This window comes from Ziziphus jujuba, chromosome 8 (assembly GCF_031755915.1).
Source record: "Ziziphus jujuba cultivar Dongzao chromosome 8, ASM3175591v1".
NCBI classification, from domain to species: Eukaryota; Viridiplantae; Streptophyta; class Magnoliopsida; order Rosales; family Rhamnaceae; genus Ziziphus; species Ziziphus jujuba.
The window spans coordinates 8,881,825-8,893,085 of record NC_083386.1 but is presented as its reverse complement, the minus strand read 5'-3'; positions in this window follow the sequence as shown (position 1 = coordinate 8,893,085).

The window sequence follows — 11,261 nt, the reverse complement described above, 5'->3', positions numbered from 1 at the left end:
CTTAATTGATGTACCATATAGTACCACTATTATAGCGAGCACGGTTTGCCACAGTACTGTGAGGTGGGGTTCATCTCGACAGTTTATTATTGGCACGAACCATGAGGTTGGGTTTATCTCGACAGTTTATTATTACCACGGTGTAGTGAGATTGGTTTCACTTGATAGTTTATTATTGTCACGGGCCATGAGGTTGGTATATGTTTAAGTATATTGTTGGTTTTCAAATATAGTGGTTATTACTACACTTTTAAAATTATTTCATGAAATTGTATTTATAATATTTTATGCTCAATGTTTATATCTTGATTAAGGCATTTTATAATAGTACAATGACAATTCACTTTATACTTTTTAAGCATCGATTTTATGATATTTAATGGGGTATTGGGTTTTATTAAATAATTTTTAAACGAGATACCTTTCAAAAGAGTGAAATAAGAGGTTTTAAGAGAAAAATTTATGGAAATAAAGTATTATTTTCCTAGTACGCTATGCCATTCACTAAGATTTCTTTATCTCATGTTTTATTTGTTTTAAATTCGTTCCCCTAGGTCCAGGCAGTTAGTAGCAGTCTACCTCGCTCAGTGTTTCTCACTTTGTCCTTTCCACAGCAGCGGAAATATCTATCTTTCTTTATCCATTCTTATCTTTCTAGACTTATTTATTATTTGTTCTACTTCTAAACTTTACAAATACTCTTAGAATACTTTGATCTAATTATTGGACTAAATAGAAACCATATTATATACATATTTAGTTATGGTTTGTGGTACGATAAGCTGTTGTGAACTTTAATTGTGGACTTTTATGCTGTTGTGGTTTTGTATATACATATTGAGTCATTATTTCTAATGCATGTTGTTTGTGGTCCACATTTTAAGTGGGTTTCATTGGATATTCTTTAGGGATTGTCTAGTGAGACTTCACTAGACGGGATCATCCTGGAGGTCGTAGGAGGGTTCATTTGTGAACACCAAATGTCTTAAATTAACTTGTTTAGTTATAAAATTAAGTAAATTGGATGCTGACCGGTCCAATTATACTCTTAAGACCTGATATTCAAAATTGGAACTTTTCACCCAAATGCTAATCTTTCAAAATTGAACCATCTAATGGGTCCTAATACTATATAATTTCACTAATCCAACTTTAATTTTGTCCAAACACAGTCCGAATTTATGCGATATTTAACTAATTGACCCAGAAATGGAAAAATTATCAAACAACCTCCCAAATTCACAAAATTTATGTCAATGAAAAGCCCAAGAGACAAGGAATGTAATACTATACTCACCTCCGTCGAAAAATGTCACCGGTGGTCAGAGAAGCTGTCGCAATTCTTGGCCAAATTCCACGTTGATGTATTTGTCAAATGATGAGGAATCTTGGCAAATGAACCACAAAAATGTGTTCAAAGGGTTCAAAAATGGGGGGGAGGGTGTATGTGTTGGCTTAAAATGCTTAAAAATGGCTAAACAGCTGGAATATACAAAACGACACTCGCTAACTTCAAACGGCCGATCCTGGCACGTCGACTGGTGGTTTGGCCTGAAATTTGGCCAGAGCGGTCGTCTCAAGGTGGGTAACAAGGGTGGCTGGTGTGTGCATCAAGGTGGTGGCCAGATTTGGACAAAAGGGTGTTGACCAAGTTGGGCGTAAAACGGGTTCAAAATGACCTAGTTCGGATCTATGGGTCTGAAGAGAAATTTCTTGGGTTTGGGGGACAAAATGGATATTTTGGAACTTGTTTCCTATTGGGCGCACTTTCCAACATTTATATAGAGCTTTGGATCACTAACAGACAAAAACTTGATATTGGTTTGGACATTGATATGAAATTAATATTTGAAACTTTACAGTCCCCTTGGTCAAACTTATTCAATAGGAGTATTTTTGTATGGATTGTTACAAAAATTATTTCAATGCATAATAAATTTAAATAAATATTTTCCTTCAAATTTGTAAAATCAATCCTTACCAAAATAATATTAGAACCTCATGAAATTCATATATTTTTAAAATCATGTAAACACATTTATTATGCATCATAATTTCAACATTTATTCAACAATAATTTAATGAAAATTAAATTAATAGTTTCTCAAAAATCAAAATATGATTTACATGCACATATATTTTATTTCACCCCAAAATATATATGATTGAACACCCAAAAATAAATTTGAAGGTGGATCACTCACCTCAAGCACGCGTATCAATCGAGACCCTCAACAGGATCAATTCCACAATTCACACATGCACCTAAAATATCAATATTACACAAAACCGATTGAAATAATATTTTAATCAGATATATTACACACGGCTACTTGGAGGAGCTAACACAAATATTAACCAAAATTTACGAATGATATACTGAAACAAAGCTTACGATGTGAGGATTACAAATCAGGTCTTATCTTCTGAAGATCAAATCTAAGGTGGCTGGAATCTCGCCAGAAAGGTTTCGGACTTTATGTCCACAAATCTCATTATCCATCATGAATTGAAGGAAAAAGACCTTAGATGTCAGAACCCATTCAAAATTCCTCATCGGAACCCTAGACAAGCCTTGATCCCAGAGAAACCCTACCGGACCCTCCAATGGAAAATCCGGCAGAACCTCCCCTAAGGGTTGGACTTACCACAAATTTCCTGCACTGAAAACACACTTCTATATTCATCCCCTTATTCCTCCCACATACTACAAATTGATTCTACAATTTTACAGCACTTCACAGGAATAATAGTAATCCAGTGCATAAATAATACATAAGTATCCAGAACAGTATACAGAGCTTCATGAAGTACTATTAAACAGAGAATACAACAAGGATGAAAGGAATATTACAATTGAAATAAACGAATAGAAAGGTACTTCTCGAACTATGATAGTGGTGGAGATTTGGTTCGTTCTGGAAGACCGTCTACCACCCCTTGCACCTAAAGGAACGGAATTTAAAAACGTGAGATGCTAATCATCTCAGTGAGTGACCCTATCTATTGAACACTTTTAATATTAATAATATAACAAATAAGGAAATTTAATTTAATACCGACAATTAAATAGGTAAATAAATAATAAACAATTGAAAGTAATAATTTCTCTCAAAACCCTCACTATTAACTCCGTTGGAAATGTTCCCTTTTTAAAACATTTTCACAAAACCCGATATTCGCATTTCCTGAAAACCAAGGGATCAAACAATTTAATAAACAATAAATAAATACCCCAAATATAATTAAAATGTAATAAAATATGATAAATAATTTTTGAACACTTTGGGGTTTGAAATTTCCATCCAAAAATTTATACTTAACGCACCACACTATATACCAGTGATGCCCTCCGATACCCAGCGTCTCGAGCACCGACTGGTGGGGGGTTAAAGAGAGAAACTTGCAAAAGGCACTTCGGCGTCCTAATAGTACCGCTGCTGAAGCCGTCATCCCGGCCAAGGAGGGGGGCAACTGTGGCCAATATCAAAGTTGCCTGCCCACGATCCAATGGCAACTCACGGGAGACATAATAACTTGCGCACTAACCACATATACACCAGAACACCAATACTGTATGAGTGTGTCTAAAATAATTATTAAATTAATTATAACCGTACCGATTTTCCAAAATCACCGTGAAAAATATACCAATTTTCAAGTTTACCATCCCCCATATTTTCCTTTAACATATCCAGTACGAAACCATCGATAACAATAAAAATTTAATTTTTCTCGTAACACGAGGTCCAACTATTAGTATTCCACGGGCATAATTATCACATTTGAAACCACCAATTTAAACAAATATTTTTTTAAAAATATTTAAACCAATTATGCCCAAAAAATAATATTAAAATCACATACGATTTATTACTGAAAATACCTTGCTCATGTGTAATAAATAAAATTAAGTCACAATAAAATAATAAGTTTCCACAATTATAATTAAATTGCACCACATGAGCATAATTTCAAATATAATTAAACACTAATTAAATATAATTAATTGCCCCAAAATATTTTTAAAGGTGGGTCACTCACCTTAAGCACGTATATCAGCTAAGATCCTCCGCAGGATCAACTCCACTACCCACACGTGCACCTAAAACATCCACAGTACACCAACCAAATATATTAATATTTTAATCGGATAACTCCCAAATGGGTACCCGGGGAGCAAACACAAACGACAACTAAAAATTACGAGTAATATACCGAATCGAAGCTTGAGTGACGAGGATCACGGATCCGGTCTTACTTCCCGGAGATCAGACCCGAGGTGGCCGGAATCTCGCCAAAAAGCTTTTGGGATTCAACTCTTCGATTCTCCCAAACCATCATGAATTGGAGGAAAAGGACACCGGATTTTGATTCAGGAGGTCGGAATTAGTGGAGAGGGACCGGCAGTGCGACTAGGTACCGCCGGAACAGTGATTTCCGGCGAGCCGCTGTGGTCACCGGCAACCGTCACCGGAGGCGACGCGTCCAGTGGCCGATGGCTGAAATTTTTGGGGTTTTGTAGATCGAGGGGAGAGGGTTCGAATGGGACCGGCGATGAGGAAAACGGAGGCCGGACGGCGAAGAGATCGGGGTTTGAAGGTTTTCAGCGCCTCGCCGGAAAATACTCCAATCCCGGCGCGTCGGATGTCCGGTGGCCATGAAATTTGGTGGGTAGGCCGAAATTCCCACAAGTGAGAGACTGTTTAGGCACGTGTGGCTTGGGGTGGCAGGAAACTGGACAAATCGGCAGTGGCCGGTGGTGGAGGGGAAAAATCGCCGTTGAGCTTCGCCGGCTCGATCTGGGTGCGTCCGGCGACCGGTGGTCGTGAAATTTTGAGGGTTGGCTGGGAATGGAGAGGCGCTCCCGTCTGGCCAGCGCTTGTAGCAAGAATCGGCTAGAAAATTTGACAATTTCGGTGGCCGGTCGTTTCTCTCTCTTCTTCTCTCTCTCCTCTCTCTTTTTCTCTCTCCTCCCCGTCGTTTTTACCAAATAAAAGCCAACGTGGGTGACACTGTTCACCCACGTGGACCAATCAGGTGTCGACATGTGGCGTTACTGTGCACTTAAGCCAGATATAATAAAATATTACGGTATCCGGCGAACTTGACATGTCTATAACTTTTTAACCAGATGTCCAATTTAAGCGTGCCGCTAGTCTATGAACTCGTATTGACGAGTACTTTACAAACATATAAAAGTCAAAACAAAATTATACAATCATAAAAAGTCAACTCCCGGTACCTTTTGGACAGTTTGCACCTCGACTTGGGCAAAACTTTCAAACCGTAGCTTTGTTTTTGACGTGCTACTAGTCTATGAACTCGAGGCATCATGCACTTCGCCATGGTACCATGGTCAATTAGAAATTTCAACTAGAACAAAAAGTCAACTTTTGACCCACTCGGTCAACGATCAACCTCGATCAACATGCACGAATTCCGATGTGGTTTGGATCGAAGTGTTACATTAGATTTAGACCCAAAGAGTCAAATTAGTGGGAAAAGGTGGAAGGTGTCGTCAAAAACTCTTCGGAACCAAGTTTTCAATGACCCACCGTGGTCACTTGAAACCGTCACTGTCGGCGGTGTGTCAGGTGGCCGTTGGCAGTTATTTTTGGTGGAAAGGTAGATCGGAAAATGAGTAACATAATGGGACTGGCAGTGTAAAAAATGGGTGGCTGGTTTAGGTGAAATCAACAAAAGGAAACGGCACCATCGACGGAAAATGCCTCGACCTAGGCACATCAATGATCGATTGGTCATGATTTTTGGGTGGCTGGCTAAAAATGAAGGGAGGGTCATGGTGGTCTAGCAAGTGCATACCAGTGGTGGTCCAAGCACGGCCAACTACATGGGGCCAGTTCCCTCTTTCTCTCTTTTCTCTCTCCCTCTCTTTCTCCTCCTTCTCCCCCGTCTTGCCCAATGAAAAATTCCCATGGATGCCATTGTGCACTCACAGGTTGGCCCAAAATGTGACACATGGGTCAATGTCATTGGGCACTGTGTGTTGAAGTGTGGCAATTTTGCCACTTGATGGTGCATGTCATCGGCTAGCATGCACACCTTGGTTGCAAATGGAGTTTTGGGCTGAAATTTTGAGGGATGTCTACAGACATATATAGAAGACTATGGTTCAAATTTCAGGTCAAAATGACATGGGAAAGTCCATTTTCTATTCCAAACAGATTGCTGTATCTGATGGGCCCAGTATGCAGAGTATGGGCCAGTTTTGGAGCTGTTTGGCCCATGATCCGGTTCCAGAACTTTCCTAGCTCTTGGAACAATATTTATTGATGACCAAGGATGTTTCAAACCAAGTTTCATAGGCAGATACAAAGGGAAACTAAGTAGGTGAAGCTAGTTTGGTTGTTTACCCAAACTAGTTAAACAATAGGAACTTAGTTCAAACCATGTGCCACTTTTTACTATATTTGAAATAGACATGTTGCAGCTGGTTTTTGACTTTTTTGTGTATGAAAAGTTAGGTGTTGACCATTTTACTTTTTAAATTTCAAATACTTTACTTATTTTGTAAGCTCACATGCTTGGCATGTGTGAACTAGTTGTAATTTCAAGCTTATATTGTAAAATGAATGAAATGGCTACACATCCAAGCCTTATTTTCAAAAGCCAACTTGTTCCTCTTCTTCTCATCTCTTCTTCAACACCTTAGAACACTCTAGGAACCCTAAAAACCAGAAAACACCATAACCAAAACCTAAAAACACAACTCACACACAACCATTCCCAAGAGCATCACCAAAAGCTTGCTTGTTGCTAACACTTCAAGCTAGCTTGCTCTTGGTCATAACCTTCTCACCCCAACAAAGTGGTATCAGAGAAAGGCACATTTTTGTGAGATTTGTGAGGTTTTTGGGCTGGTTCGTTCCTTGAGAGTGAAGAGATACTTGAAAGCACAAATATATTTTCATATTCCTTCATACTAGAAAGCAACATTCACATGGCTTCTTCAAGTTTTTCAACTCCTTCTCCTCCTATCTTCAATGGGGAGAACTACAACATTTGGAGTATCAAGATGCAAGCCTACTTGAAGGCTTATGGTCTTTGGGAGGTCACCATAAATCCCCAAGAACCCGAGCCTTTGAGACAAGGGGCAACGGTCAACCAAATCAAGCACCATGAGGAGGAATCGGCTAAAGGTTTCAAGGCTCTCACCGCCATTCATTCTTGTATTAGTGATACCATTTTCACAAGGATAATGGCATGTGAGAGTGCCAAAGAAGCTTGGGACAAACTTCAAGATGAGTTCCAAGGGAGTGCAAGGACAAGGCAAATGCAAATCCTTAACCTAAGGAAGGAGTTTGAGACTATCAAGATGAAAGACAAAGAAACGGTTAAGGAGTTCACCACAAGGCTTCTTAATGTGGTGAATCAAATTAGAGTGCTAGGTGAAAGATTAAGTAACCAAAGGATTGTGGAGAAGGTGTTGGTCTCCTTGCCCGAGAGGTTTGAAGCTAAGATATCTTCATTGGAGGAGTCAAGGAACCTAAATGAAATTTCCTTGACCGAGTTGGTGAATGCCTTGCAAGCTACGGAGCAAAGGAGGAGGATTAGACATGAAGAATCAATGGAGGCTGCATTTGTGTCTAAACAACATCAAAAGACACAAAATCCAAAGAAGAACAAGCTTAAGGTCATAAAGGAGAAAAGTGAAACTAGCAAACCCGAGAGGAAGTCCTATGAACCTTGTCACCATTGCAAGAAGAAAGGTCATCATCCAAGAAGGTGTTGGTGGAGGCCGGATGCATTTTGCCATAAATGCCAACAAAAGGGTCATGTGGAGAGAGTATGCAAGGCAAACAAGAAAGATAAGCAACAAGCAAATGTTGCTAAAGATAATGCAAGTGATAGTGAATCCGAAGAGTTGTTTGTTGCTACTTGTTTTAGTAGCATCAAGAATGATGAAGGATGGATCATTGATAGTGGAGCAACACACCATATGTCTCATAAGCATGAGTGGTTCAAAAACTTGGATAGGAGCAGCCACAACAAAGTCAAAATTGGAAATGGAGCCTTGATGGAAGTGAAAGGCAAAGGAGATGTGGTGATACACACCACCAAAGGTATCAAAACTATCCTTGATGTTCTCTATGTACCTTCTTTATGTGAGAACTTACTTAGTGTAGGTCAAATGCTTGAGAACAAATATGCATTACACTTCTCAAACATGACATGCACTAATAGTTGATCCACATGGAAATGAATTAATGTGTGTTGGAATGAAGAACAAGAATTTTAGGTTGAATATGGATGAAAATGGTGCATCGGTTGCATTGAACACCAAAGTTGAGAACACCTCTCAACTTTGGCATAAAAGACTAGGCCATGCTAGCTTTAAGTCATTGGTAGGCACACATGAACTTGTTAGAGACATGCCATTGGTGGAGAAGCAAGAACATGTGTGTGAAGTGTGTCAAAAAGGAAAGCATACTAGGCTAGCATTTCAATCTTGTTCTTGGAGATCAAAGGAGAAGCTAGGACTTATACATTCGGATATTTGTGGTCCTATGAGTGTTCCATCCTTAAATGGCAGCAAGTATTTCATAACTTTCATTGATGATTACTCAAGAATGTGTTGGGTGTATTTCCTTGAAAGAAAATCACAAGCTTTGGAGAAGTTTGTAGAATTTATGAAGTTGGTGCAAAATCAATCCGGTTGCACTATAAAGGTGTTAAGGACGGACAATGGTGGGGAATACACAAGTGAGGCTTTCAAACAACTTTGTAAGGATCATGGTATAGTTTATCAATTCACTACACCATACACACCACAACAAAATGGTGTATGTGAAAGGAAAAACCGTACCATCATGGAGATGGCTAGATGTTTGTTGTTTGAAAGTGGCTTGCCAAAGAAGTTTTGGGCCGAAGGAGTTAACACATCCATCTACATCCAAAATAGGCTTTACTCCAAGTCTTTGAGGAGTAAAACCCCATTTGAGCTTTGGTTTGGATATAAGCCTTCTCTTGATCATCTAAGGGTATTTGGAAGCATTTGTTACATCCTAGTACCACAAGAGAAGAGAGGAAAGCTTGATGAAAGGTCACAAGTTGGTGTTTTGGTTGCTATAGTGATGTGACCAAGGGATATAGAGTGTATAACTTGGAAACCAAGAAACTTGTGATAAGTAGAGATGTGAAAGTTGATGAGGAAGCTAAATGGGTTTGTGGTAAGGAGGAGTTGGCTAGTATGGATGAAGACAATCGGCTTGAAGCTCATGATAACGACGAGGAACAAGGAAATGATGAAGGTGCTACCCATGATGATGAATATAATGAGAATGAGCTAGAAATCTCCATAGGGGCTGATTTGGAGATTGGTGATGGTGTGAGAGGCACAAGACCTCTTAATGAGATTTATGAAAGGTGTAATGTGGCATTGAGTGATCCAATCAATGTCCATGAGGCTATGGCAAGAAAAGAGTGGAGACAAGCCATGCAAGATGAAATCGATGTGATAAACAAGAATGACACTTGAAGCTTGGTAACAAAACCGAAGGGAAAGAATGCTATTGGGGTGAAGTGGATCTTTAGGACCAAGTACAATCCGGATGGGTCCATAAATAAGCACAAGGCAAGACTTGTTGTCAAAGGATATGCACAACAAGCCGGTGTGGATTATGGAGAGACTTTTGCACCGGTTGCAAGGATGGAAACCATAAGACTTCTTCTTGCAATTTCGGCACAAAAGTCTTGGAAACTATATCACCTTGATGTGAAGTCAGCGTTCTTGAATGGAATATTGAAGGAGGAGGTCTATGTGAAGAGAAGGTATACAAGCTACACAAGGCCTTGTATGCCTTAAACAAACTCCTAGGGCATGGTATGCCAAGATAGATGGTTTTTTGACAAAGCATGGATTTAGGAGGAGTCCTAATGAGCCTACATTGTCTATTAGGACTCATGGTTGCATGGTGTTGGTTTCTCTTTATGTTGATGACCTCCTAGTGACCGGTGGTAATGAGAAAGAAGTGAGCAATTTCAAAAGTGAGCTAGAATTGAACTTTGAGATGTCTAGCCTTGGAGAGATGAAATACTTTCTTGGAATTGAAGTTGTCCAATCATCCAAGGGCATCTTCATATCTCAAGAAAGCTATGTGAAGGAGCTGCTCAAGAAGTTTGACATGGAAGATTGTAATAGCGTTGCCACACCTATGAATGAAGGCACCAAGTTGGTGAAGGATGATGATTCTCCAAAGGTAAATCCTTCCATCTATAGAAGTTTAATTGGTAGCCTTTTATATGTATGCTCTACTAGACCGGATATCATGTTTAGTGTGGCTGTTTTGTCAAGATTTATGCATAGTCCATCACAAAATCATCTTAGTTGTGCAAAAAGAATCCTAAGGTATTTGAAAGGTACTAGTGATTTTGGTATATGGTACAAGGATGGCATGAATGAAGCTTTGCTTGGTTATAGTGATAGTGATTGGGCTGGTTCTTTGGATGATAGCAAGAGCACATCGGGCTACATTTACACTCTTGGAAATGGTCATTTCTCATGAAATTCCAAGAAGCAACAAACCGTTGCACAAAGCACCGCGGAAGCCGAGTATATTGCTTGCTCAAGTTGTGCTAATCAAGGTGTTTGGCTTAGGAAATTATTGGAGGACTTGAGCTTGAAGCAAGAGGAAGCCACGGTAATATTGTGTGATAATACTTCAGCAATAGCAATTGCACAAAATCCAGTCCAACATGGGAGGACCAAGCATATACCGGTCAAGTATCATTCCTTAAGGGAATTTGAAGCAAGTGGTGAAGTGAAGTTGGAGTATGTGACTTCCGAGGAGAACTTGGTGGATATCTTCACCAAGCCATTGGGAAAGAAGAGATTTGAGATATTGAGAGGACTTCTCAATGTCTCATACAAAATTGCCAAGGAGGAGTGTTGAAGTGTGGCAATTTTGCCACTTGATGGTGCATGTCATCGGCTAGCATGCACACCTTGGTTGCAAATGGAGTTTTGGGCTGAAATTTTGAGGGATGTCTACAGACATATATAGAAGACTATGTTTCAAATTTCAGGTCAAAATGACATGGGAAAGTCTATTTTCTATTCCAAACAGATTGCTGTATCTGATGGGCCCAGTATGCAGAGTATGGGCCAGTTTTGGAGCTGTTTGGCCCATGATCCGGTTCCAGAACTTTCCTAGCTCTTGGAACAATATTTATTGATGACCAAGGATGTTTCAAACCAAGTTTCATAGGCAGATACAAAGGGAAACTAAGTAGGTGAA